The 24,776-nt window shown below is 33.6% G+C and overlaps 1 long non-coding RNA gene across 1 annotated transcript; it reads right to left on the reverse strand.

Annotated features, from left to right (window-relative positions):
* Window positions 1–1,196: 1,196 nt before the first annotated feature.
* LOC136031814 (uncharacterized) lies at window positions 1,197–22,490 on the reverse strand. Its single transcript, XR_010618587.1, has 4 exons — window positions 22,354–22,490; window positions 16,170–16,916; window positions 11,947–12,071; window positions 1,197–2,304 (listed from the first exon to the last, which is right to left on the reverse strand). It is a non-coding gene; the product is annotated as an uncharacterized LOC136031814 (long non-coding RNA).
* Window positions 22,491–24,776: the final 2,286 nt, after the last annotated feature.

Genomic DNA, 24,776 nt, shown 5'->3' on the forward strand with positions numbered 1-24,776 from the left:
TCACCCCGTAAACGGCAAAAAAAAGAAAAGAAAAAAAGTAACTCCTGCCCTGATTATCAATGAAAATAAGCGTCCAATGTAAACTTCATTCGTTAACCAAAAGAAAATCAAAATTTTGGCAGGAATCAAGTAACCTTGACCCTAGAATTGTTTACAACAAATGGTCCTTGAAGAATGACAGCATTGCTCAGGTTTCTTTCCTTTATTTTATTCATAATATGGGCCCAGTTCTGTTATTGAAGTGTTTACCATATTGCTTTTCTTGTCCCCCCACTGATACTCTTCCTACAACAATTGAATTACTGCAATCTGAAGGATACTTTGAGTACTTATGCATTATACACACTTACTCAAGTGCTTCATTAGAATCCGTTTCTTTGACGCTCAAGCCAAATCACGCTCAATCTCAATCACAAAAATATAATACTTAAGAAATGAATTTGGCGTGCATATTTGCACATTAGGGGGTGGAGGTAAAGTATAGTGGGTCCACATGCAAGATTTGTTAGGTACAATTGTTCTGCATATTATGAAGTAAGAATTGTGCAAATATGACTCAAATTATATATTTCCCATCTATTCTTTCACTTGTCTTGTCTGATGCTAAACTTTAAGAAACTAATGAAGAAACCGGTTTGTTCTTGAGTTTTTGCCAGCGTAGACTTGAGTAAGTGGCGTATAATACGCAAGTACCTACTTTGAAAAAGCGTTGCTGAAGTCTTGAAGTTTTCCCAACTGTTAATCTTTTGAAATTAATATTTTAGCTCATTTTATGTTTCTTTTATTCAAATTGTCAATAGGTATAATGAATTCCGGTGGAAGACAGATTGAGGGACGGGTAATAATATTTTGAGTCAATTAATTTTTTTATTCCAGTGCTCCTACCGTTTTTCGTTTTTGGGAATTGACTTTCCTTTCATTTTTGTTGCTGCACATTAATGTGGGTGTTAGTAACGTTAGAGCTAGGGCACCCAACTAACAAATATCCAGCGGGAGGGGGTGCATATACCTTTCTGCATGAAGTTTTTATATACTATAGAAATAAAAATTAATATTTAATGAAACTAATTAGAGAAACACAAAAGCATTTGCGCCAGGTTTTTACTTATGTTTTTACTAGTCCAGGCACTAAAATGCACTGAAATTAAAACATGCTCTAAAGTCTGTTTCTATACTTTAAAATCAAAAGTAAGCACTTGAACAGATCAATTTTATTATCCATATATGAAACATTATCCAATAGAAATATGGAACGACACCAACACAAAATGGTTATTACTATTTAACTACAACAATATAGAATACTAGTACATTGCTTCACAGAGAAAATTTTCAAGGAATTTGTACAAATAGTAGGACAGTGGAGTCAACTCCATAGTGGAAAGGGCGATTTCAAAATCTCTATTGAGCATACCCAAAAAAGTTTCTTTACATATATTTAAATTCAGGAATAATGAAAAATGGAAAACAATAATAAATATTAAGGAAATTTAATAATTTTTAGAGGAGAAAACATTTAAATTTAGGAAAATAGTAAATTTTGGAAACAAATAATCACTAATTTAGGAGGATATAAAAGGATATTTGCATATTTAATAAATATATATGCAAAATATCTTCTGGTGTGAATCATTCAAATTTTTAACATATAATTTTTTTTTTGTGGATTTTGCTTGACCTGTAACAACCATGTGTTGCCATTTTAACATTGGAAAGACTTGCGACACATGTTCTAGAATGCAATTTCAACCCTAAGAGACTTGTTGCTTGCAATTCAGGATGTGGAATTACAATACATTTGTGAAGAGTTCCAAAATCATAATTGTGTGCAAAGTTTAAGGGCTGAAACAGAGTTAAAAATTCCTATTCTTAAGGCAGAACTAAATCTGCTTAAAGCAGAAACCCTCCGTTTAAAAAGGGCATCTTGTAGATCAGAGATGTATATTAAACAAAAAAGACGATAACAGTCAAAGATGCAGTCAAAATTAGCTCTGCTTAAAGCGGAAATTGCTTCACTAAAAAGAGCAAACTCAGAGGAGGGGTCTCCGAAGACTCGAAAGACAAAAAATCCAGAATTAATAACATAAATTTCTTGGTTTATGTGAGTGTTGTCTGATGCCACTATAACATATATAAAATTAGTCATTCATTAAACAACGACGACGACAGCAATAGGCTCTTAATTGATCCTGGTTTGCTATTCTAGCTTCTCTAGAACGCAGGCAATCCATTTTCATTTGAGTTCTCAATAAGAGTGTTAACCATCTCCAATGAACATCCAGACTCATAGCAATGTTTTGCTCCCTGTAAAAAGAAAAATCTGTTAAGACAGCGAGAACAATATTTAATAAAATAAAGTTTGTTTGAAGCAAATCCTAGACACAATTCGTTATAAAACCGTATATATGAAAAGGTCGTTGGAGGTGTTAATCCTTGTGGATAGCGAAAAATTGGAACCCACGTTCCTTGAAAAAAATGTATGGCCAGTTAAAACACGAAAGGTACGACAGCAACAAAATTCACATCGATTTTTTCTTCTAAACTTTCGCGGCACACTATATTATAGCTCTTTCTCACATCTTGTAAAAACAATGTTGCAAATTATAACCTTAAGTTTCTCCTGGTGTTAGCTGAAATATCTAAATAGCCAATTCTGTAGTCCTACATTTGCCTGTTTATTGCTCCTATGGAATAATATATCGAAAATAAATTTCAGCACCGTAGAATTCAGTCATAATAAAAATTTGAACACTAAGGCAAGTATAAAAGTACGAAGGACAGGCAACTAAAAATATCTTAGAACCCCATACCTTCAATCTATTCACAATTGAAATCCCCAATTTTCAACTATTTTTCTTTAAATTTATGGAAAATTAAAGTACCAAGGATACCGAAATGAAAACATAATTAGCTATCTTAGTTCTGTTCATACCTAAAAATCCTGGTATGCGGCGAGTTTTCTTTTAGTTACTATAAGTGTTTTTTAGTTAGAATCAGCAGTACAATGTTGCCGATGATAAACCATGGAAGTAAAAAAATTTAGTAGAAACTATTTCCTGTTTTTCTTTTCATTCATGAAAATTCAAATTTACAAAATCTGTTGATTGCTAAACTAGTGAAATTACGTTCTATGAATAAATATGACATCATCAAGTACCAAAAGTGACTTTTCTGATTTGTCAGAAAATGTAGGTGATGGTGACCAAGCACTAGATGGTATGCAAGACACCATTTCAGGATACTTGCTCCAGACTCTTTGTCACACCCAAGTAGCATCTGTTGCTATCCAAGATGATAACAAGATTCCCGAGGAACCTAGAAGTTCATTTGAAGATTCATCATCATGATAAGCAATAAAATAAATAATGCTTATTTCAGGTAAATTAGGCATAGAATATAGAAAAGCAGGTAGCCTATTTCACAATTGTGTTCATTAGCTTACAACGGAAGGACTACAGTTGGGACGCCTTTGTGTTAGTTCGGTGCCATCACCCTCCATAAAGAAACACTATAAAATTCTTAAGACTACTTCAAAAGAGGTAGATTTCCTGATGAGCCTAACTTATTATTAAGATGGGCATGGCTAAGAAATAGACACACATTTGGTCAGAATTCCATTGCGAATCCAAATATAGCTAAGTTTATCAAGACCCCCTCCCTCCATAATGTCCAACATAAAGCCTGAATGATGAATCTACACTAGATTTTTGGTACATAGCCTATGTTTTCAGCAAAACTTAGCTATTCAGCACAATTAAATGATAAGTATTTTTCATGCTCTTCCATAATTCAATAATCACTTGATGAGAACTATTCATTTTGAGCCCTTAAACGGGCTAAAAGTACTAAATACAACACATAGTAAACTAGTAACCCAAAGCTTAAAAATATGGTTTTTTAAATAGCTGGCTAGTGAGAAAAATTTCTCATTTGTAGCTGGTTATTAATTTAAGCTGACTTGGGCTATATATTCCCATATTGAGGATGAGGGGGGTATATTATTATGGAATCAACTTCAAAGTCTATTAACTACAATAATTCTATTGATTGTGAAGTAACTAAGTAAGAGTGTTTTATTCAGGCTCCTCACTAAACAAATATAACCCACTTGTGCTGAATCTTTGGAACTGGGAAGATAATATGTATTACAATGCTTATAAATTGATCTGCTATCTTAGAATTGACAATCAATGGCAAATTTGGTAAAGTTATTAGTGATTATTGGATTAAAAAGACCATAAAAAACATCAAGTGAATATTCCCCTTCATCCTACCAAGCTGAATTGTGCTGTAAACTGCAAATTTACCAAATATTACTTCCTGATAAAGAGCATTGATATACTAAAGGATGATTTATGATTTAACTTGAGTTTAGTCAATGCTTGTTTAACCAGAGTTCAGAGAAAGATTTCAGTGGGTCTTCCGAGTTTAAGCATACATATTAGACAACCTATTTTGTCTATCAAACCAAATATCAGCATTCCCATAGAGGTAGAAACTGACTTCTATTAGCAAGACAACCTTATTCAGGCTTATTTCAAATGAAGGGAGATGAAAGAATGATTCTCACCCCCCCCCATGCACACATACTCTTGCCTATACTTTGGTGATGGCCCATGGAGAGTTGGACAATTTAGGCATTGAAACATATTCTTTCAGGCTTGTGATAACCTTCCCCCCTACAAAATGCCTATCAACCATCTTTTATAATAGCTGATGCATAATCATCTGTCACTGCACAGAATTTCATGAAAAGTTTTGTAAATCAACTTAGTTAAGGTAATAATTGCCAATGTTTAGTGTTTCTCTTATATGGACTAAACTACATTACTTTTCAAGCACAAATGCCTCACAGAGCAGCTGTACATTTTTTACAACTGAGAAGATCAATATGTATTTATCAAAGCTCATAAATTGTTGTGCTTTCTTTGAGTTGACAATTAATGGCAAACATGGCCTCTCTTTGGGAAACAACCAGTTGGGTGATTCCACAATCTTTTTAATCACTAAAAATTCAGTTTCCATTTAAATGAAACCTAGCACAATATTCAAGAACCGCTAGTCTGATGCAATCATTTATGGAGAAAACACAAGAAAAACCCAAATATAAAAAAAAACGCATCCATAATTTTTCTGCTAAAAAAAGAAGAAAAAAAAAGATTATATGCTGAATCTGATGGTATGATTTTCATTAAGATTGCTAGATTTCATGTGGGTATCTGTTCTTCTTTGAAAATCAGTCAAATTTTCTCAAGCTTACAGCTTTTTATGGGCACCATTAAACTTGATGAATTTTGAATGCCCGATATATTTTTGAATCAGCATCGAAAGGCAATTTTTTATGCATTAGTTTCTATTCAAAATCCTTTTTTAGTGTTTTAAAAGTTTCTAACTCCTTACTCGCAGTTTTCTACTAAGAACTACTTGATGTAAAATAATATTTACATAGCATCAACCTAGAATTCTTATGCTAATTTAAACTACCTCATAGTACAAGAGTAAGTTTGGATACTGAACTATTATACTTTTGAAATATTTCTTGTCAGGAATTGCTGGAACTGGAATTACTGTCTTCTTGCTTTATTGTGAGTCAAACCTGTTCATTATTCAAACAAGTAGACATCTCTTCTGAAATGGCCCAGAATGACCTAGGGTTAGTAGTGCTGGGGAAAAATATAATTATATTACACCCCTCCTGACTCAAACATAAGCAACGAACGCCAAATCAAAGTGAAAAATTGGATCAAAACAGACAGCCCTTCTGCCTTGCCACCTAAACAGGTAGCCCCTCTGCCTTATCACCCAAAGCAGTGGATCTGGTTGCACTGTCCCCACTGAACAGCTCTGAACGTAATTTGTTATGTTACGGCAAGACAGTAATTGATGCTGTTTGTCAAAGTAATTTGTATTTCTAATATAAAAAAGCACAAAAGGTATGCTACTATTATACAACAACTATGAGGTATATTTATATTAAAATATTTAAGAAAATCACACAACCTAAGAGGTAGTCTTTCTTACTTTAGCCTACATAATATATCATTAGAAGTCAATGAGTCTGCAAAAGTACCAATAGGGTACATCTTGATACTTTCTTTTAGAGCCATTAATGTTTACCTTTAACTACTTCATGGTTAACAGATCCTGGATGCCAAAAATTCTAGTAACATCAAGACTAGGCCTAGCCAAGCTCTTTTCAAAAAGCATTGCTTAAAATTATTTTCAAAAAAAGAGCTTTGTTATTGAACTAGGTTCCGATTTCTTTTTTACCAGAACAATCAAGAAAACAGCAATTTCTAAGGTTATATGCTGATTTTTTTTTGCTCATTTTTTTTCACTGTTTATAAACACGTTCTTAATTTTTAAAATTGACCACAGAATCGACTGATAGAATACAGTATGTAAACTGGGGAGCTTCTTCCGTAACAAATGAATTATCGATTTCTCACACTTATTTAACAATAACGAGACATATTACTATATCTTTTATCAAACAGTTCATGGTAACGAACTGTAGTAAGGAGCGACCCGGCTCAATAGAAACCAAAACTCTAAAAAATGGAATTTTGATACCAATAGCTACATCAAAAGAATCGCATTTTAATGCTGATTTTAAATATATAAGTTTCATCAAGTTTAGTCTTACGCATCAAAAGTTAAGAGCCTGAATTTTTTTTCCTCATTTTAGAAAATAGGGGGAAACACCCCCTAAAAGTCATGTGATCTTAACGAAAATCACACCATCAGATTGAGCGTATCAGAGAACCTTGATGTAGAAGTATAGGGGGAAACACCCCCTAAAAGTCATAGAATCTTAACGAAAATCACACCATCAGATTCAGCGTATCAGGGAACCCTACTGTAGAAGTTTCAAGCTCCTATCTAAAAAAATGTGGAATTTTGTATTTTTTTTTGCCAGAAGGCAGATCACGGATGCGTGTTTATTTGTTTTTTTTTTCCCCAGGGGTGATCGTATCGACCCAGTTGTCCTAGAACGTTGCGAGAGGGCTCATTCTAACGGAAATGAAAAGTTCTAGTGCCCTTTTTAAGTGACCAAAAAAATTGGAGGGCACCTAGGCCCCCTCCCACGCTAATTATTTTCCCAACGTCCACAGATCAAAATTCTGAGATAGCCATTTTATTCAGCGTAGTCGAAAAACCTTATAACTATGTCTTTGGGGACGACTTACTCCTCCACGGTCCCCGTGGGAGGGGCTACAAGTTACAAACTTTGACCAGTGCTTACATATAGTAATGGTTATTGGGAAGTGTACAGGTGTTTTCAGGAGGATTTTTTGGTTGGGGGGAGGGGTTGAAAAGAGGTGGATATACTGCGGGAACTTTCCATCGAGGAATTTGTCATGGGGGAAGAAAATTTCCATGAAGGGAGCGTAGGATTTACTAGCATTATTAAAAACAAAACAATGAAAAAATAAATATGAAAAAGTTTTTTTTCAGCTGGAAGTAAGGAGCAGCATTAAAACTTAAAACGAACAGAAATTATTACCCATATGAGGGGCTCACCTCCTCCTAATACCTCGCTCTTTACGCTAAAGTATTTTTAGTAATGTCAACTATTTATTCTACGGCTTTTGTGATTCAGGGGTCATTCTTAATGAATTGGGCCAAAATTTAAGATTTAGTGTAAAGAGAGAGGTTCTGACGAGGGGGCGAACCCTCTCATATGTGTAATAAAAACATGAGAATAAAAAATTCTTTACGTAAGCTAGTTTATAAGTTACGTATATCTTTAACTAATAAAAAGATTCGTAAAAAATTAAAAGTTCTAGTTGCCTTTTTTATTAACCAAAAAATTGGAGGGCAACTAGGCTTCCTCCCCCGCTCTTTTTTCTCAAAATCATTCGATCAAAATTATGAGAAAGCCATTTAGCCAAAAAAAAAAAAAAAATTGCAAATTTCGTTTCAATTATTTCTCTGCGGAGAGCCAAAATCAAAACATGCATTGATTCAAAAACGTTCAGAAATTAATTAAAAAAACAAGTTTTTTCAACTGAAAGTAAGGAGCGACATTAAAACTTAAAACGAACAGAAATTACTTCGTATATAAAAGGGGCTGCTTCCTCATCAACGCCCCGCTCTTTACGCTAAAGTTTTTTACTGTTTTAAAAAGAAGAGTTGAGAGAAAGAGTCAAACTTTAGCGTAAAGAGCGGGGCGTTGATGAGGAAGCAGCCCCTTTTATATACGAAGTAATTTCTGTTCGTTTTAAGTTTTAATGTCGCTCCTTACTTTCAGTTGAAAAAACTTGTTTTTTTTTTATTTATATTAATTAAAAAAGACTTTTTCCATAAAACAAGTTATTTAAAGAAAAGTAGAGCTCCATTAAGCTAAAAATGAGCAGCAACAAATTCAAATATTCTTCCTAGCGTATGAACTACCACAAATTACCATCAATAAACAAATGAAACCCAAAACGACCAGAAATTAACATGAGTAGGGCTGACAGCCCCAGTGCCTTCAAGACTAGAATAAAATTTGCATTTCACTGAAAAGAGACTGTGCAATGTTAGTTTAATATGCATAAACTCATATTTATTCCTTAAAGTTTTGATAATTTTTTAATTATAAAAGTAAAAAAGTAAAAACATTTAAAATGCTTTCTTCGTTTTGGGTTTCATCTATTTATTGATGTTAATTTGTGGCAGTTTTACGATTAGAAGATAATAGTAATTTATTCCTGGTCTTTTTTTGGCTTAACGGAGCTCGCTGATTTTCTTTGAAAAACTTCTTAGTGGGAAACACTTTTTAGATTAATTTTTGTTCGTTTTTTGCTGACATAGTCTTTTTCTTAGAAAAAATATAATATTTTATATCTTTTTTATAAGAATCTATAGTTTTGCTTGCTATTTGTATGTTGGAGAAACTTTTTCAACAACTCTTTAATACTGACACAAATAGTATTACCCCCAGCCGTTCTATAAATATTGATGAGGTGTCTTAATAGCAACCATACACAGTACCTTTTGAATTAGCTTTAAAGCAACATTTAGTTTTAAAGCATAATGAGCCAATTACATAAATGTTGGGGATTAAGACACCCAATATCCCTAGGCACATAGTTGCTAAACCGTTCTACTATCCTGAATAAAATGTCTCAAAATTTAAACTGGATGTGTTTGGAAAGTGAATGGGATCGGAAGAAGCGCTGCTTGTCCTCCACTCCCCTTTCACTCTTAAAAGAAGCACTAGAACTCTTAGTTTTGAATCAAAGTGGCTCCTTTAAAAGTTTCAATGACATTTCTAGCTATTATAGAGCGGCGCTGCTTATGATGTTGCTTATATGCCCTTTCAAAAACCTACATGCATGTAATTTTTTTGTTTAATTTAAGCTCTTCCTAAAAGTTTCGACTTAATACCTTTAGCTTCATGAGTTACAATAACTGTGGTGGTAGTATAAACAGTATACACATAGTGCCTTCTGGCTAGTTCAAAACCCACCACAAGTTACACTTAAAGGTCCAACTCAATGATATAAGCCTTTCTTACGATATTACTTTGTCACCTTTTTAAAAGTCCACTTACTCATAGTTTGTTTTGATTTTGTCCGACATCCGCCTAAACAACCCATTAAAGCTTCACCTTAACAATTTTAGCTTGCATAGAAGCAATAAATGTAGAAGCAATACTAGAATTATACGCATAGCGCCTTTGATTTCCTAAACATTCCCTTCAACAAACGCTAAAATTTTCAACTTAATACCATCAACCGTTCCTGAAGCATTTGTATGTCTTCTTGACAACCTGTGTGGGCATAGTGTATTTCGATTTAGTTCCATACAGTTTCAATACATTCAAAATTTTTCGCATTAATACCTTTAGCATGATAGCAGCAGAATTTTAAATAGCAGCCTCAGCTTTAGTGTCAGTAGTAGCAGAAGAAGTAGTAATAATAGAAGCAGTACGAGTGGAAGCAGAAGCGTTAGGATGAAAATATTTCTTTTTGGTCTGTGCAACATCTCCGAGAACAAGCCCTGTTAGTTTCCAACTTCACACACAAAACTACTCCTAAAATATTGCTGCTACGCCCTTTTGACAACCTGTATCAGATGGCGTATTGTGATTCAGTTCACAATCCCCAATCAAAATCCCTAGGAAATTTCACCTACAACCATAGTTGTAATAGTAGTCACAGTAGATGTGTTATTATCACTAGTAGTAGTAATAATAGTACTGATATATCCTTTTGATAACCTGTATGTTCATATGTTTCTTGAAATTTTCATCTCAATGCTCTTACTCTTACAAATAGTTTCAAAAGAACCAGTGGTAGTAAATATAGTGATAGTAAAGGTAGTGATGGTTGTATTGGTAATAGCGTGCACATGATTTGTGGTAATTTTATGCTTGGATGATTATTTGACTCACTATTTGCTCATTCTTGGCTTATTGGAGCTCTACTTTATTTTTTTGGAAAACCTTTGGAAAGTTTTTTAGATGTAATTTCTGCTCGTAGCAGACTCTTGTACTTGTACTTATAACTCTTGCCCTGAAGGCTGTGGGGGGAGGGGGTTGTCTTCGTCAAAGATATAATTTCGGGAATTTTCAACTACGCTGAACAAGATGGCTATCTCAAAATTTTGATTGAATATATTCGGGGAAAGGATGGGCGTGGGAGGGGACTGGTTGCCCCTCAATCACTTTTGACTGTTAAAAAGAGCACTAGTCCTTTAAATTCCCTATCAAATGAGCCCCTTTCAAAGTTTCTACAACAACTCCTGCTATACGATGTGCCCTCTAAAAAAAAAAAAAAGCAACAACAAAAATAATACTTTACTTAGGCAGCACTCTTTCGCTACCTATGATGTTCTACTATTTAGCTTTATGACATCTACTCTCTATTGGGGGTTAGTATTTTTTTGCAGTTTAAAGTGAATAAAACATTTCCCAAAGACATCTATACTTCGAAGGGAAGTTGCACGTTGGTGAGCTATTTGGTACCATCATTTTTTATTTTCCTATTCCTAGTACCTGAACAGAAAATTAAAGTCAACATATGTTATCAATAATGACAGAAACAATTACACAACAGCGAAATATATACGACCATAAAATACGGCTTGTAAGGTTTGGTACGGCGAGTGGTCGATTTTTCTTCTCTTTTAATATTTTGTTCAATCTCCAATTGTCACAATTTTTCCAGCTCATAATTGAAAACCATAATTATTACTAGTACATTAATTCAACTGAAAACAATTGAATTATATACCAAAAGAAAATCTATTTTTTTCCTCTGATTAATACAGGTTATACTAATTTAATTAAATTAAGGGGGCATTTCCGAAGCGATCAAGAAACCGATAAGAGATTGAAGTCTTTTTCAGTTTCAAAGTAAACTAAAGGTAATTTTCAGGCTGAATCGTCCATAATAAATTTTACAGGGGAGGGGGGTGTACTATAAGCTGAATAAAATTTTCACAAAGGAGTTTCCCGTGAGGGAGGTATATTTCATGGAGGGCGAGCCAGATTTACCAGCATTGTTTGAAAAACGAACAGAAATTAAATTTTAAAAGTTTTTTTTGAACTGAAAGTAAAGAGCCGCACCAAACCTTAAAATGAACAGAAATTATTCCGTATATGAAGGGTTGTCCCACCTCAATACATTGCTCTTTACGCTAAAGTTTGACTGTTTGTCCCAAATTTTTAAGAACGGCTGCTGAAACACAGGGACCATTTAATTAGAAAAAGGGACTTTTTTGAAAGTGCGGACAGCTTTAGCGTAAAGAACAAGGTATTGAGGAGGGGGCAACCCTTCATATATGGAATAATCTCTGTCCGTTTTGAGTTTTATTTTAGCTCCTTACTTTCAGTTAATAAAAACTTGGTTTGTGTTTGCTGCCAGGAATGAATGTGTGTGTATTGCATGTGAGGTTTCTGAGAAAGAAATGATAGAAAATTTAGAACATGATATATTCAAGGAACAAAATTACCTCTAAGAACATAAAAGCAGGTTTTCGCATGACTGATCAAGGGAAACCAACTGTTGATCGAGGACAATTCACAAAGGATAGACTTCAAGGTTTGCTAACCATCTACTATCTGTAAATACTGTACCCTGAAAATATAAAAAGATCCGTTAGCTGCTTATTTGGTAACATTCGTTCATGAGTTAATTAATTAGTTGCATTTGTTTTCGAGTTCATGAATCTTTTTAGGAAGAACTTAGTCTTCATCAAACTTATATGTATTTGATCAATCTAGTATGTTTACAGGTTAAAAAATATCTATAAGGCCAAACTGCAGTTTATGCCAATACAAATTGGGATACAGTTTGATGGAGGGCTGCAACCAATAAACTAGCTTTCCTACAGCTGTTTCTTACAACCTCCATAAAATTATTTTGTTTTTTGTTCCCTTACTTGGTAAAACCAAAAATTGATGCTTTTAAACGGGTCACACAACAGTTATGAAATTTAATGCACTAAAAATCTAATCTATCATCTTTAAAAACTGCGTCTCGAAATGATAGATATTCATTTTTTTTTTATTCACTAACATGCGTTCACAAGCGCGCGTATGTTTGCAGCAAGAATTTACTTTCAGCAAAACGTAAACGTATTTGGTCAGCCTAGAATATTAATAGGCTTTAATTCATCTATAAGTCCGAACTGCAGTTTGATCTATCAAAATTGGCATACAGCAAGACAAATGGAGGCCTACTATCAACAAAGTTGCTTTCCCACTGCAACTATTTCGCTTTCCCACTTTCCCTATTTGCTTTTCCTATATTTCCCTAGTTGCTTTCCCACTTTCCCTATTTTGGGTTCCAACTATTTTCTTGAAATGGTGCTAACTACTGACAATACAAATAAAGCAATTGCATTATAGAGCTGGGCGACACGCCAATATTATCATGATATCAGATTATATTTGAAACAGATACGAGATTGTGTCATTTTGACCTCAGCTGCTACAAAATAAAATGATAAAGATGCCTTTTACAAAGGCTGATCCTTTTTCCATTAAATTTTTTTTTAACAAAACAAAAAAAAAATCGTGAAGAAGAGAGAAACGAGGATAATAGCAGCCAGTGATATTTTGGTCAAGACCTCCGCTTGACTGTCCTCAGATCAAAATAATAAAATAAAATACTGATGAAAATGAATTTTAGTTTTGTTTTAAGGTTTGGTTTTTATATTATCATTTGGATTTTTGTCGGTATTTTTATTTTATAATCTTGCACTGAGAACGGTCAAGCGGAGGTCTTGACCAAAATATTTTCATTGTAATCTACGTTTTTCATTGGTTGTTATTATCCTCGTTTCTCTCTTCTTTACGTTTTGTCATGATTAGCCAGAGTGGTCTCAAAAATTATTTAAAACTTTTTTACCATTGAGAAGTGGACTGAGTCTAAATAAATGAATAAATTCTTTAATTATCAATTGAATTTACTTTAGACTCACATTTCAAAAAAGGGAGGAAAGTACTACCATGTTACATCATTCCCAACTCAGCTTAGAAAGTAGATTTTTTTATTTAGTCATTTTCCTCTTAATCAATTATTTTGGGACAAAAATTAAGGAGAAAAAAGCATAATACTATGCTAATAAAACAACACTTTAGATGTCAGCTGATATTTACTCATTTGCTGATAGACAGCTGATCCACGTACATAGCTAGCAATATACTAGGAAATAAAACTATTAAAAGATTACTATTGTTCAAAGATAATAAAAGAAACAAGACATTGGTGCATTAAATATTTAACCCGTTTGTGTTCACATCCCCACTATCGTTTTCCTCTACAAACATTTTGCAATTTTGCTCCATTGCTTCTTCGCAAAAAATCATTGCTTCTATCTTAATAATCTTACCTCCAATCTCACATTAATTCCTATATACCTTATTAGTTCTTTTTAAATCAATCAACAAAAAATTATTTGTATAGCCTGCCAACTTTCATATGGAATGTAATAATAAATAATGCTATATATACACTGTGTTTATTATATATATAATGTTGAATATATATACTGGAGACCCAAATGCACAAAAGCGACTTGAAAAACAATTTTGTTTTGGCCAAAACTTTTTTTCTGTTCAGTCGAACTCATAACTGTAATTTCTCAATTTTCATCTATCAAAAATTCAATTCAATTTTCAATAGTTCTATATCATCCATAGCTTGTCCCTGGTTTACCAGAACTCATACCCAGACCAAAGAGGTTCCTGGACTCTTTGACTTTCCTTAAAATTTCAGACTAAAAGAATTGTGACACCCAAAAACTGAAAGATACATTTTATGTCTATAATTGTATTAAAAATTATGTCTACAATCTCTCCCGAACCAAGTTGACCATTATGCATAGCCAGAATGGAAATGAATTTATATATGGTACCCAAAACTGGACCATGAAGCTGATAATGAATATTTTGAAAATAAACATCTCTTTATGGAGGGCCGTATTAAAATGTAAAATTATTATCGGAATTTTATGATTCTGATGATGTTCCTGCTCATGAGCATTTTAAAAAGAATAAGTTAATGGATGTATCCCAAATTCATGATTACCAAGTTGCGATTTTCTCGTATAAATATTTGAATCGCCTGCTCACCCCTGCTTTTGAAAATCTTTTTACTTTTAATAGAGACCATCATGATCATAATAAAAGAAAAGCTGATAACTTAACTCATGAGTTTAGGAGTACTACTCGGGCATCTTTTGTGATTCGCCATTATGGTCCCCATGTTTGGAATATTTTACCCGAGGGTGTGAAAAATGTGCCTAGTCTTCCGGCTTTCAAGTCACGGGTAAAGAAGTTTCTTTTATCTCGTGAATAATTTTGATGTAAGCCCCGTTCCAGGTCGTCATTCTATTCAAGGCATTTCCCTGATTTACTTGCTGTTAATTTTTTTCTGTTAATTTTTTTTTCTCTGTCTTCTTCTTGTCTTTTTCCTCTTTCTCTTTTTTTCCTTTCTTCCTTCATCAGTTGAGTTTCTTTTGTATTGAGTAGCATGATATGAATGTGTTTTTAATTAGCTGAGGGTGATAACCTCGCTTGCCCTTACAAGCTTATTGCCTTTCTTGGCAGGCGAATGGCGAATAGTGTTAGTTTTCTTTTCTTAATAAATGTATATATCTGTATTAAAGTCTATAACTACGAAGTCAAATGAAATAGAACTGGCTATAAATGAAAAAATAAAACTTAAAACAAACAAAAAGTAAAATAGATAAACACATGCAACTTAATAGATATTGAAAAATAATGTAGTATTTATTTTCACATTTTTTTTATTTCAAATAATAGTAATTGTTAAAATTTTTCGTTTAAGGATGACTTCACTCTCATAGTTTCTTGTTAACTTTACAAGCAGAAATAAAGCCATACAATAAGTCAAAGTTAAAAGGAATAGAAATTGTTAGAAATGAAAAAAAAAACAACTTAAAAAAAAACAGAAAGTAAAATGGATAAACAAATGAATCTTAATAAATATTAGAAAATGTATTAAACATAAGGTTACGAGAAATAAGGTGAATAACTCATAAAAATTTATAACCAACAGAAACTACTACAAACAAAAACACATTCATTGCACATTTAAAACTTTCTTCTGCTCTTTTTTTGTGTTTAACCTCTTTTGAATGACAAATTGAGGCTATTTTCTTTGTGTTGTTTCAAAGTTTTATTTTGAAAATAGCTAGTCAGCTAGGTGAGGCCTTCGGATGTGTCCCCACACCAGCGTCTTGGCTTCACTTTAGCAATATATTTATTTAATAAGATAGTAACATATTATTACTTTATTTAATAATAAAGCAACAAAAGTAATTCTTGAATCATATATATTCAATGATGGATAATTCCAACACCAAGTTGAAATTTTCGTTTATGTATTACTTTCTTCAATTTCTTACAATAAATATGGACAAAATTACTTAAAAATATTCTTGTGGCATAGTAATGAGTTATTTAGTATCCAAGGGCAAACAGTATAAGTGGCACCAATTGAAGAGAAGGAGGGGAGGATTTTTGCAATTCTATATTCTGCCACCCCTAAAATTTTGAAAATAAACTTTTGATTATTTCTTAAATTTTTCGTATAAAAATTAAAATAATTAAAATGAGAAATGAAAATGCATTTAGACCCTCCTCCTCTCCCACCCTAATTTTCACTTATTTGCAAAACTGAGATATAAAGAATTATTGGGTTTACCTTCTGATTCTGTTCAGCTGCTGATGCTTGTTGTGAATCAGAAGTGTTGACTGCTCTGAGTTTGTCCTTTTTAATGAAGCAACATCCGCTTTAAGCAATACTAATTCTGACTGCATCCAAAGTCTGGATGTCCTTTGGAGATGGTTAACACTCTAATTGAGAATTCAAACGAAAATGGATGGCCTACGTTCCAGAGAAGCTTGAATAGCAAACCAGGATCGATTAAGGGCCTATTGCTGTTGGCATCGTTGTTTAATGAATGACTGTATTTGTATATATATTATAATGGCATCAGATAACGCTCACATGGACCAAGAAATTTTTGTCATTAATCCTGGATTTTTGGTCTTTTGAGTCTTGTCTTCAGAGACTCCTCCTCTGAGTTTGCTCTTTTTATGCAACTTTCACTTTAAGCAGAGCTAATTCTGACTACATCTTTGACATTTTTCGTTTGTTTAATCTGCATCCCTGATCAACAATATGCACTTTTAAATGCGGTATTTTCTGCTTTGAGCAGATCTGATTCTGACCTGACAGTATTCATGTTTCAATTCCATTTCAGTCTTTATGCTTTGCACACAAATATGATTTTGGAACTCTTCCAAATGTATTTTAATTTCACATCCTGAATTGAAAGAAACAAGTCTCTTAGGATTGAAATTGCATTCCTGAAGATGTGCTTCAAGTCTTTATAATGTTAAAATGGCAGCACATCCTTGCATCTGGTTGTTATAGGTCAAGCATAATCTGCATAAAAAGAAAATATCTGTTAAAAAATATGAATGATGTATACCCACAGATACTTTGTAAATATATATACATACACATAGATACATATAAAGGGGTCCTTAGCCCTGTTTATCAGATAAACACGCTTTTGTAAACTTAATTTCAGTACTTCAACTTTGGACAAGCAAGCACCTTTTATACAATGTAGGCCTATAATGTGATTGCAACACTACGAAGTATCTTTTTTGCACTTTAAATGCTTTTGAATATAGTGTCATCCATATGAAAAATGTTTTTTTTTTTTTTTCTAAATTAATGCTCTAAAGTATAGTCAGTCTAAGGATGATTGTTCTGCCCGTGACCCATCAGAATAATGCAGACGAATTTTCAATAAATTTAAAAGTCTGAGAAGCTAATTAATTAAAAGTATCAATAACTATATTTTAGTTAGAAGTCTAGAAGTCACAGAATTTTAATGAAAATCACACCATCAGATTCAGCATATCAAACAACCCTAGTGTAGAGGTTTCAAGCTCATATCTACAAAAAGGTGAAATTTTGTAATTTTTGCTGGAAGAAAAATAACAGATGCTTGTTTTTTTTTTCCACAGGGGTGATTGTATCGACCCAGTGGGCCTGCAACGTCGGGAGAGGGTTTATTATAATGGAAAGAAAAAGTTACAGTGTGCTTTTTAAGTGACCAAAAAAATTGGGAGGCAACTAGGCCCCCTCCCACACCACTTATTTCCCAAAATCGTCCAATCAAAATTTTGAAACAGCTATTTTGTTCAGCATAGTTGAAAGGCATAGTTGTTCAGCATAGTTATAAAAGGAATTTTATAACTTAAATTTCCTCATCAACACCCCGCTCTTTACGCTAAAGTTTTTTACTGTTTTAAAAAGTAGAGGTAAGAGAAAGAGTCAAACTTTAGCGTAAAGAGCAGGGCGTTGATGAGGAAGCAGCCCCTTTCATATACAAAGTAATTTCTGTTCGTTTTAAGTTTTAATGTCGCTCCTTACTTTTCGTTAAAAAACTTGCTTTTTATATATATATATATATATATATATATATATATATATATATATATATATATATATATATATATATATATATATATATATATATATATAGCCTAATGGTATGTTTTTTTTCTTTCCACTGTTGAAAATATTACGCTTAAGAATTTCAAAGAATCAAAAGAATTTTCAATGGTAGAAGGAAACTTGACAATCTGATTAATATAAATATACTGTATATTTTAAAGTAGAATTTGATTGTTTTTGTGTAGTTGTTCTTTAGTTTGATTGCCTCTATATAATAAGGAACCATAGAACCATCAATGGGGGGGGGGGGAAATTGTCACAAACACAATATTAAAAATAAAGGGTAAAAAATTAGCAAAAAATAGGTTGCTGAGTGATGATATTAAAAAAAATATAATTTTTTTTAAATGCCGTTTTTGTGTTATTAATTAGCTAATTGGTATACTTTAAAATAGAATGGTACTCAAGGCACACTGACTGCACAAAATTTAAATTTACATGTGAGCTTATAGACATCTGTTTTCTACTGACCAACTTTCTGTACTACTTATTGAATGATGTCTACATGCTAGCTGTGTGAAATTGCATACTTTATAGAAATCAGCAAAATCCTAAGCTACGTTGAAACCAGCAATAACTTTTACAGGACTCAAGGGGTGATATCATCATCAATCATGTGCCCTATGAATTTTCTGTTCAGCTGAAGGTTACTGAAAATGTACAAAGAGCTATATCATCCCAACACAGAGAAGATTTTATAAAGAAAAGAAGATTTTATTTCTGCAAAGAGTTGGACAGGAAGGGGAGTTTTAGCACGAGGAAAGAATTACATCTTAAAAATTCTACTTTTCATTAACCATTTTGTGTCAGAGCTTTGAGGTCTTAAACATGTGGTTGAGGAGCTCCAATTAGGAAGCCAAGCAATTATGGTATCGAGGTATTTCTGCTCTGAAGATATAATTGCTTAGCTAGGAAGCTAAAGACCAATAGGGGGCCAGAGTTTTGAAGTTGATGAAACTTTGATGATGAACAAAGGTTTCATCTTAAGATGAAACAAAGGTTTCATTGCAAGCTAGGGTTTTTGGTGCAATCAAGAGAAAAAACCAATCATTGCACCAGAACATAGAACAATCATTGCACCAGAGGAGAGCATAGTCTGCAAAGTAACAATAAAACTTGTGATATTTATCACTGAGGAATACATCAAGTCAAAGGTAAATTTTGATTATTACCTTTATAATTAATTACCTTTATTTATAATAAAGATAATTACATAATTTAGCAAGCATGAAATTGAATATATTGCTTGATGTCTTTTTATGCTCTTTCATAATTCAATGTTTGCTACAAGGGTAAATTATGCCATGGCCCCTTAAAGGGCAATAACAGCACATAATAAATAAGAGTTTAGAGACAAATTTCGTAAGAAGAATGACAAGTAAAAAAAAGAGAAGAAATTGTCATTTACAGATGACAAAGGAGTGGCAATTACTATTTTACAATAGTCTTAATAGTTGTACGTTACTCTAAGAACAGGATTGCAGCAATTTTAAAAGTCATGAACCCCTCAAAAATGACTAGTTTTGCTGTAAGATCATTCTTTAAGGGTTTCAGGATCTTTTTAAAAAAAATTTCTAAATATGTGCTTTCCCATTCTCACTAGTTTTTTTTTGAACATAATTCTGAACTTTTGGGTTACTATGAACTGTTTTGCCTTTTAAGACACTAATAAGGGCTCAAAATGGAATTTACAGATATGATTATAGAACTCCTTCTGTATGAAGTGCCCTGGTCTAAAAAAAATATATACTTTAGAAGAGGTATTGCCCCCAGATTGCTTTACTTAGGCTTTTATGAAAGAATAGAAGAGGCTCTTTTAATTGAAAAATGAAAGTTCTAGTTCTGGGGGCATATAAGGTCTTTAGAGAAATGCTGGTCATGTGAACTTTAAAGTGGCTCATTCAATTGGACATTGGAGGTACTAGTGCCATTTTTAATTAATAGTAAAGAAAGTTGTACCCCAGGGGAAAATAAAGTTTTTTTTTAGAATGGTGGTTATATAAAATTTAGAGGAGGTTCTAGTTCTGGGGCATGTAAGGTTTTTATAGAAAGAGTGGTCATATAAACTTTTAGTGTCATTGAGCATATAAGGTTTTTATGGAAGTGTGGTTGGATAAACTTTAGATGAGGATCTTTTCATTGGAAATTGAAAGTTATACCCTGGGGGCATATACTCTTTGAAAGGGGCTCATTTAATTGTAAATTGGAATGCCCTTTTTATAGTCAGGAATGATTTGATAGCAACTAACCCTCTCCCCCACACCAATCCAATCAATATTTTCGAGCCATTTTCAGGCCTCCTGCTAAATTTTTGTATGAAAAATATAAAACTTTAGACCACAAAAATATGAACTTCATAAAGATTGCACTTTTTATAAACCTAAAATTAACAATATGTACACCTCAGAAACAGTCTCTGGAAACAAAGTGGCAGTTGGTGTTTTTATCACTGGTGCACATATTCTTCTTGTTTTTTATGGAACATGGTATTTACCAAGTGACATACACCAGTTGTAATTTCTGTCTGTCTGTCAGTCCTGGTTTTGCTAGTTTAGGCACTTCCAGATAAGCTAGGACAATGAAAGTTGGCAGGCATATCAGGGACCAGACCAGATTAAAATAGAAATAGTTGCTTCACCAATTCAACCATCTGGGGGGGGGGGGGTAGCCAGTGAATGAAATAGTTGAGAAGAATTTTATTTACCAATAAACAAATAATATTGTTCTTAAGTGTGGCTTGTTTGTTTAGTGGCATAATTCTTGCTTAGGATGTGAGAGGTCTTAGGTTCAAATCCTGGACCACCCCAATTTTTACATGAATAAAATCAAAAACTAGATACATGATCAGTATAGCAATTGCTGAAAGTTGGCAGGCATATCAGGGACCAGACCAGATCAAATTAGAAATAGTTGCTTCCCTTATTCAACCATCTAGGGAGGGGGGAGCAGAAGGACAGTTAATTCAGGAAAAAACTTGGTATTTTTAACTTACAAATGGGATTGGATCTTAATGAAATTTGATATTTAGATGGACTTTGTGTCTCAGAGCTCTCATTTCAAATCCTGATTGGATCTGGTGACATTGGGGAGTTGTAGGGGGGAACTGGAAATTTGAGAAATGCTTAGAGTGGAGATTAGGATGAAACTTGGTGGGCCTAATAAGCAGAAGTCCTAAATACACAATTGACTTAGGTGGATCAGATCCCCTCTTTGGGTGAGTTTAGGGGGAGGGGGATTTATAGTGCTTTGACAAGTTCAGTGCTTCTAGATGTGCTAGGACAATGAAAATTGGTAGGCAAGTCTGGGACCTGAACAAATTGACTTGATAACAATCATTTTCTGATTTGACCATCTGGGGGAGGGCTGGAGGGATGAGAAACTGTTAAAATTGAAATATGTTTATCTCATGAATGGGTTTAATGAAACTTGATATATAGAAAGATATCATGTCTCAGATGCTTCATTTTCAAATTGGATCAGATCCAGGGACATTAGGCAGTGGAGGGGGAAAGAAAATACTTGGAGTGGAGAGATTGAGATGAAACTTGATGAGAAGAATAAGCACAAGTTCTAGATACATGATTGACATAACTGGTCCAGATCTGAGGGAGTTGGGAGGAATTCCAGTGGTTTGGCAAGCTTGAGAATAAGCACAAGTTCCAGATGCATGATTGACATAACCAGACCAGATCTGATCTCTTGTCAGCAGTTCTGCAATTTGTTCAGGATAGTTGAACAGTATAATAATTATGTCTTTGAGGATGAAACCTCCCTCAACAGCCCTGAAGGCAAGGGTTGTGACTTGTGCCCTGGTACCATATAGTTTTTATTGAAAGGGTGGTCATTTAAATTTTGGAGGGGTCTCACTGGATTGAAAATCAGAAGTTCTAATGGTATTTATAAGTAAAGAGTGATTGGATGTGAGCTAGGCCTCTTCCTGTGTCCCCTTTTGCCCAAATGCATCCAATAGAAACTTTGGAATGACCAATTTATTCAAAGTAGCCTCAAGATCATGTAACAAGGCATTGGGTTTGAGAAAACACCTTAGACCCTATGATTCTTAGGAAAAATTCATTTCTTAGCTACCTTAGCATTCCATTAATGAGAAAATTTATCCCAATTGAAGTGGATTTCTGCCTTTAAATACAGTGAAGAATATCCTATTACTAGTGACTGATGGAACAATATTGATGCTGGTTAGTGAAAGTATTTCACTTTGTTGCATTAAGAAACATATTATTTGGTTTCAGGAATTGCTGAGAATTAGAGCAACATACACATAATAATCTTCATAACAGTATATCCGAATTTTGTATATCTAAAATCTGATGTAATGCGATGAAAAACTTACTTCTGTATATTTGTCAATTTGAAGTCCCAAAGTTATAGTTTTCTTCATACATTGACAAAAGGCGATATAAAATAGTTTAGGCCATCTATAAATGATTTATAGAGCCTTTTGCCCGATTATGCCGGGTTCTCACAGCGGTATTAAGTTTCTCTTATTCACACAATAATTTTACCTTATTGGCGTCGAAGCGATTTTTCTAAAAGATAATTAAAATTGATCAGACACAGAGCTTGTCTTTAACAACCAATACATTTAAACAAGAATACGCTATTATCTATCTATAGAGCCCATTAACCAATTTGGTTTATTTCAGTCTATTCAGCTTCAAGACTTATGCAAGCTTCAAGAATTATGCAAGACAAGGAGAGAATTAGATAGATGATATATAGATAGATAAACTTTTATTTTTACCATCGTTTTCAAGGCACTTCCAAATTTCTTTGGTATAATCACATTAATAAGCGACGCAAAAAAAGAACAAAGAAAACAAAACACTAATTAATCATCCTGATTTTTCTTATACATTCTTACAAAAATCGGTATAAAACTCTTCGCTAACCGCTGGTGGGCACAGCGTACCGGCTGAAGTTTCTCAACAGACATTGCAACCCTGCGTGGGAGTCGTTTTGTTGTGGATTGAGGGGGGAAAAGGGTTTTGTAGATTGGGTGGATCGGAGATTTTCTTGTGAAATCCATGCAGAGTTTCTCTTTTCTTTTTTCCAGAGTTTGCATTTTAAATTTTGTCAGCAGCTATTCATAAGTATTTCTGTCTGTTTCGAAACTATCATTAGAGCTTTACTCTAGACTCTTTCGAGCCTGGTGCTTTGCTTAGCCGTCATTCCAAAATGACATACAGGAGCTGCATATTCCAGAATTGGGTGAATAAAAGATATAAATATACGGAAGAGGTGACCTGGGGGGACAGCTTAGCTTCAATATAAGCTTGAGCATCTGCAGCCCAGCATTATCCCTTTTTACTAGACTAGTTGTGTTTACTTCCCATTTTAAATCACTGGTAATAATAACTCCTAAGAGTTTAATCTTCCTCACTTTAAGAGAATCAGAGGTAGTTGGTAGGAAATTTGGTTCAGAAGAATTTAAAAATGAAATAGTTAAAATAGAAGATTTACTGTCATATTTGAAACATAAGCCATAGGTTTCATGTTTTAAACTAAAATTTGAGCTTGGGTACATTCATTTGCTTCACAGATTTCTTCAAGGGTAATGTTATCAAGATATTTCCAACGGTCTTCAGAATCATTAGCAATATCATTAATCATAATTAGAATAAGAACAGGACCCAGGATGGTCCTTGAGGTACATCAAAGGAAACTGGCTCAGGTTAAGAGAAAGACTCTTTATATTTTGTAATTTGGAACCTATTTCTTCAGAAACTCTGAATGATTTTTCACAACAGCAGGGTTCACTCTAAAATCAATTAAGAACTTAGAAATTGAAATATTATGATCCATCAGATCGAAACCTCTTTTAAAATCAATTGTTATTAAGTTTAGCCATTTACCAGGCTCATCAACATGCTTAAAGATAAAATGTAAAAGACTGACTAGATAATGGGACGTTGATGTAATCTTTCTGTTACCGTACTGATGAGGATCAAGGAGGGGGTTCAACATCAGCTTTTAGCCAATTTGCTACAAAGCTTTCATACATTTTGCTGAACAAGGGGGTCAAAGTGATTGGTCTCACGCCATCGATATAGAGTTCAGTAATTATTTTACGGATTGGAGTAACATACCCCGTTTTCCATGTCTATGGGTGAACTGAAGAAGCTGAAATGTAATTAAAAATTTGTGTTAGTGGCTTAGTCAATTTGTCAGGAAATGCTTTTATAAGTTCAATCGGAATATCTACGGGTTCCCTCAAATGCTCGGTGTCACATGTCTTCTAGCCACGTCTGTCTTGCTCTTCATTTTTAGTTTTGACTTGCTCACATGCTCGGTGCATATATATATATATATATATATATATATATATATATATATATATATATATATATATATATATATATATATATATATATACTAGCTGTTGGGGTGGCGCTTCGCGCCACCCCAAGACCTAGTTGGTGGGGGCGCTTCACCCCCCCCCCCCCCCAAGCTCCCCCCGCGCGCGTAAGTCGTTACGCGCCATATTAGTTACGCGCCATTGTAGTTGTGTCCCTGTGTACCACCTATGAATATAGATAGATTTATATATGTGTTTTAAACTACGTAAAACTTGCGAATATACAACATTCTTGGCTTTCCCATTGTCTGTGCATATACAAAGCCTTATGTACTAATAATGACGTCATATGCAAACGCTCTTTTTACAAACAAACAAACATGCATACACACAACTCGTTTTTATATAGATAGATAGATAGATAGATACAATACAAATTAACTGCGTAAAACTTGCGA

Source organism: Artemia franciscana, chromosome 10 (assembly GCF_032884065.1).
Source record: "Artemia franciscana chromosome 10, ASM3288406v1, whole genome shotgun sequence".
Taxonomy (NCBI): Eukaryota; Metazoa; Arthropoda; class Branchiopoda; order Anostraca; family Artemiidae; genus Artemia; species Artemia franciscana.